Genomic DNA, 6000 nt, shown 5'->3' with positions numbered 1-6000 from the left:
ACTGTAGGGCTTTCAGTTATTCCAATTGCTGGGGGATTAATAATTTTGCACCGGGACAATGGATTATCCAAAATAAGTCAATCATTGGAGTCCAAGCTACTTAAGGCATGGAAGCGGTTTTGTAGTGGGATAGCTAGATCTGGTCTAAGAAAAGGTGAGAGCGGCTTCGATTGGTAAGTATCAATAGAAGTTACATTACTGAGGTGGCTATAAAAGAAGCCAAGCGGACGAACACACACATCGTTTTCAGCAAACGGTAGGGAAGCTGCTCTAAGCAGAACTGTAGCAATGTGTTGAGGGTGCTTAAAATTGATAATAACACAGTCCCCCATACTGGTCTTTCTAGAATCACCGATCCAGTTGACCCTTCTGGTTGTTAATATATCGTTTGTATAGGCGATTGGGAACCCACAGTTTTTGTGTAACCATGAGACAGTTTTATTCTTCAGAGAGTCGTGGGATTCCTGTTGAGACTGACTTGAATGGATGTCAACCGGGGGAACATTAGTTAAAACAACCACGTAGGGGGCGCAATCTGGGGGGAGATTAATAAAGCGTCTTCTCCTCACTTCCGTCCACCCCCCTACATTCTCACCTCCTGTAAATACTTTGTTTCCCTGACTCACTTGGTTTCCCTGACTCACTGTGGGTAATTGGACTGGTATAGCTATTTGGTTTACCCTAGTCCCCCCATCAGATGGTAATGCTACTTCCTTGCTTACATTGTTGCCCGTTTTTGTGACCTTCTTGGTTTCAGTCAGGGCAATATGAGTCTTCAGAAGGCCACCCAATCTGATGACTTCGTTTGAAACCTGATCTAATTTAACTACTAATGGTTTAATAATCATTTCCATCTTGGCTTCAATAATGCTAACCAGTAGATCGAATTGCTCAGGATTCAAAGTAGTCGTCCCTTCCTTTTCAGAGGCCTCAGTTCCCACTGGATTTTTATGAGGTATATCCACTTTTTTGATTTTCCTATTGCCCCCCCGTTTGCTAGGTAACTTCCTACATGCCCTTACTACTCTGCGCACCGGGGAAGGTTGTTGTGAGGTCTCAGAAGGATCATCATCTAGCACAACCTGACTTAGTGCTGGCAAAACTAGTATTTCACTAATGGTTTTATTGTTATTAATAGCCTGGTCGCCTTGATTACAGCTATTATCTAGCGCCGGTGTATCAAAAGAGGTGCAGACATTAGTGGGTGAAGCTGGAGGGCTACCCCGGCCCAGTGAAGCTCGTCGGTCATTGTTAATTTTATTTACTACTTTAACTAAGTAGTTATCCATCGTAGCTGATGCTGAGGCAGTTTTAGCGGATCGAAGTTTAGACATTGTTAAATTTGGGTAAGACCAACGAAACCAATACTTAAAACACCGTAGCTATCATGAATCACTAATATTAAAAATGTGATACAAATATTGCGATTGTATGACCTTACAACTAAAATGTAATAGTCTCACAGAAAATTAGGGGATAAGTCTTATCTGAGGAGATTGTCTTGTAGGGGTGTCCCTGTGGTGAGCGTGCCCCGGCCAGACATTGACTGTGGTAATGCCACCTGAAACTGCCTGCTGCCAACCTTCCACAAACTGAAATGGCTGCCATGCTCCAACCAGGCATCCCCCAAACATTGCCAGTGGCCCTGATACTTTTGTCCATATATAGCATCAACTGTGCATCAACAGATGTCTTCCTCCTCAAGAGTGGAGTAATTACCAGCAGAACCCTGACCCCTGCAGCCTGTTACTCAACCTTAGGGTTCGGTCGTGCCCTTTAGGGGGCTTCACACCCCCTTGCATCTTCCTCTCTCAGCTCCTGGAGGCGTCCAAAGGGGCAGGTAGAGAGGGTGAACCCCCAGACACAGGCCTTTGGGCACCCCGAGACTACAACCAAAGCACCCCTGGTGACGCGCTTCCGGTGCCCCTGCTCCAATCAGATGCTCCGAGAGAAACCACCGCACAGCTGAGGGCAGAGGGAGCCGGAAGATGAAACAGCCCCACACTTTCGGGGGACCGAGGACCCCCTGCAGAATGGAAGGAGGGGCGCTTGAGTATTTTATATCAAGAATATTCATTGGCATTAGGCTGAATGAGGGGCCATTAATAGATGATGCAGGGACCACCGGGGCCTCAAATGAACAAATACACACAGGGTATGGGGCACAAGCGACTGCGCCTATCCCCTATTTCTAAAGTACCGGGGCCTGAACTACGATCCCGCTTTCGCATTGCCGCCGGGAAACGTATTTTTTCTTAATCACAGGCGGCGGCTGGGGGTGGAGTGGGGTGGGGGGGGGGGGTGTATTTCTCTGCCAGTAGCTCTATTTTTTCTCCATCCCATCTGGAGCCCCGTCGAGGGGGGCGTGGCCGGCGCGGAGGTGAAAGCTGTAATAATCACATATTTGCCGTGATCCCCCCAACACGCCGCTCTTAGAAGCCGCGCTGAGTGAGCGGGGCGCACTGAGTGATGGCCCCGGGTTCCCACGGCTCCCCCGTGGGCAGGAGGGGGACGCGCAGCGCTGTCTGCCGAGGGGATTAGACATTCTTGTGAGCGCACCTACTCTGCATTTATGTCCCAGACAGGGCGGGGCGGGGGGGGCTGTACAGTAAAGACTCCGCACAACCTGCCCGCGCACATCCCAACCCAACCTTCCGTGCCCTCTACAACAGGCCGCCAAGGGCACGCGAGTGCCCAGGGGTAGAGAATGTAAGCGAGGGGTAGCTGGGAATGTCGCGGGGTATACGCTGGGCGGAAGGACCCAGTGGGTTGAGACACTACCCGGGAAATGTAGGTCACAATCAAGAAGAACCTTAAGAAGAACGACTCCGCCTTTTACCCGAGGGGTCGTTGAAATGAGAGCCATGTTTTTTGAATAAAATCGAAAGTACGGGAACGCAAAGAGCGGTCCCAAACTCACACGTTCGTTCAGAATATGTGTCAGAGTGTGTGTGTGTGTGTATATATATATATATATATACACATACATATATATATATATATATATATATATATATATATATATATATATAATAATAAAAAAACATGGTATTAAGACTGTTGGCCCTTTTTAAAAAGAGTGTTGACCTCAATGGTGAACAAGGTACATTTTCTTGTGCACAGAGTCTCTCGGGATTCAAAACAAATTAATTTTAACTGTCGGCTGCAATAGCACTGTAAATGCGGGAGATGAGAACAGAAACCTGTTATTTGGAAGGAATTGTCCGGATAAACTGTAGAAGACATCACGTGCAGGGACTAAACTCAACCAAAGTTCGTATATTACTGCAACCGCAGACAAATCATGGAATCGGACAATTAACTGCAATAAACATTTTACAATTGGGGCGCGCAACGAGACTTCGTTTCCCTAATCTATTAAATCAAGTTATTCCATTAAATTCTTCGGTTAAACTACTGCCTCGAAATACAGCCAGCCCAGTTATTTTCGAAGCAGTCGTTTATTTTACTAAATTGTTAGTTTAAGTGAGTATTCATTTCTAAAAGCTGAGGGAAGTTTACTAAAATGTGTAGGATAGTTAAATCGCTTCTCACAATATTTATTTTTGTGTTTGCAAACGTATCAATTGATATTCTGTTGGGCTTCTAAATGAACAGTGTCTTGGCCAATTTGACCGTTAAAACCTCGGTGGAAACGATTATAAATGTTTTCATAAATATGTATTTTTACAGTTATATTAAACTTATAGATCTTCCCCGGGTGAGTTCAGCATCGCGCACTTCTTTTTTTTTTAAATAGATGATATTTTGCCCTGCGCCTTGCTGTCTGTCCTGTCTTAAAGCTGCGTAGACTTCAGGACATTCACTTTATTCACACTATTTCTCGGTTCTAAGTCGAATTTGCGCTTCCGTGACCTTTGCGCCTCGCAGTCATTGATTGGGCAACCGGAAACACGTCACCGTGCAGTAGCAGCGGTTTCACGCGGTATTTTTAACAATACTTGTTCACATGATCTCATCAAAAAAATCTTACTTTTTTATTCGACCACTAATGTTTGCGTTGAAGGCCGCGCGCAAGTGTCTTGCGCTCTTTGCGTAAAACGCAATATTTGCATTTCTGGGGTAAAAAGCAGGTGAATTCAGTGATTTGGGAATGTCCTGTCTGCAGGGTGTGAAACAGGTCACATGCGTAAGCCACAAACATGTCGCTTTTGGGGTGTAGTGAAGGCGAGTGCCCTCCTTGAGTGTCTTAAAATGCCCCCTCTCCGTCCGGCTGGGTGTGCCCAGGGGCTGGCACATAGTGCTCTCCACGAAGTGGCACAACCGCCTCGTTGCCTTCCTTGGAGCTCGGCTTGGGCACCTCGAAAAGCACCCCACCCCCCCCAGACAGACATCAGACAGGCACCCATCCGCCCCCCGGGCAGGTGCATCTGTCCGCACCCCTCGCCCCAGCCCCCCTGTTCCCCGATGTAATCCTGGTTGCTTTCTTTTTAAAAGCCGGCCCAGAGAGGGATTCTGAAACAGTCAAAAGGAAAAAAAATACAAACTTCATTACGGGAGCCCCGCGTCTGTCATCGTCTTCTTTTAAAGCAAAGGGGCTATTGTTGGGAGACGTCTGCAGACTGTGTCCAGGAAACTGCCTTTTCCCAAAATACTCCCGAATAGCGGCTTTATTTGGACAAACCGGCCGGATATTTGCGAGGAGTGTACACATATTTATTTTACACTCCAGGGGAACACTTGTTCTAGTGTGTACCGTGTGCACAGCACGCCGCTACCTGCGATTTATAGTAAAAACACAAAGCAAAGCTGCAACATTACAACTAGGACAATGCGCTTTTCATCTCGGCCCGGCCTTTTTTTGAAAGTTTCCAGCTGGAATATTTTTTGCGCACGAGCCATGAATTCCTCGGCTCCGCGGTGTTTCAAAGCTTTCTGCTGAATTAGAAAGTTTTTTTTAGTTAGCTTTTTCAAGAACAAAAATGCGGTGTTTTTCCAAATCTGTCGACATTCATCACTGTGAATTGTCATGTGTACAATTACACAAGACGCACACATGATGCGAGGTCCGGTTTGTGTGTTTGCTCTGGCAGATATTGGGGATTTATAAATAGAGGGTGGTAAAATTACATAACACGCTACATTTTCGCAAAGTGAACTGGCCTCCGAATACTGTGTTAAAGTGTGCTTTAAATGTGAAAACCTGGTGGTTCTCTGCAGCCAGTCGAATCTCGACCATTTTTAAATACATTGAGACTGGAAACCGTTTTTTAGCTGAACACACACACACGCGCACGGACAGACACATACAGAGAAACACACTCGCACGCATATAGACACACACACATACACACAATAGCACGCACATTCACATTAACGCAGGCACGTGCGAGCACACATACACACGAACATACATGTCGTTTTGCAAAGAGACTCCCACAGATGATGATAAACACCCGCAGGCACCCATTCACACAGAAACAGTCGCAAACACACACACACACGCACCCACTGATTCACACAAACACTTCTACAACAGATGTCCCTTCAACCATTTTCTAACAAAGACTGACAGACTGAGACACACAGACCTTCCCAGAAGAAATGCACGTGAAAACGGACAGACACGCACTAGGACACACCACACAGACGCACACACGCACACTGGCAGGCAAAAATACACACGCGCACACGTACAAACTCACATGTGTACAACTGACTCACCCCGACTCTAGGAACCACCTATCCCTGGCTGTCATGTTTCGGACCCATCCTCTTGTTACTAGGAAGTGTATTTCCATACACACCTCATCCTGAAAGGTCCCCGTGACGTGACGTAACTGTGTGGGTGTGTCCCAATGTCACACCGCTCAGGCCTCGAGTATCACCAGGTCATGTGTGTGTGTGTTACCCACCTGTGTGCCACTGCTCTTATGTCATTAAGCCCAGTTCTGCTGATACAAGGCTTCTTGACAATATACACAACCATCAACAAAGACCACCTGAAACAGACATACAATACATATTCCGATGGTGTTG

Source organism: Lissotriton vulgaris, chromosome 11, assembly GCF_964263255.1.
Source record: "Lissotriton vulgaris chromosome 11, aLisVul1.2, whole genome shotgun sequence".
NCBI lineage: Eukaryota > Metazoa > Chordata > Amphibia > Caudata > Salamandridae > Lissotriton > Lissotriton vulgaris.
The sequence above is the reverse complement of the archived record's forward strand: the minus strand, read 5'-3'. Positions refer to the sequence as shown.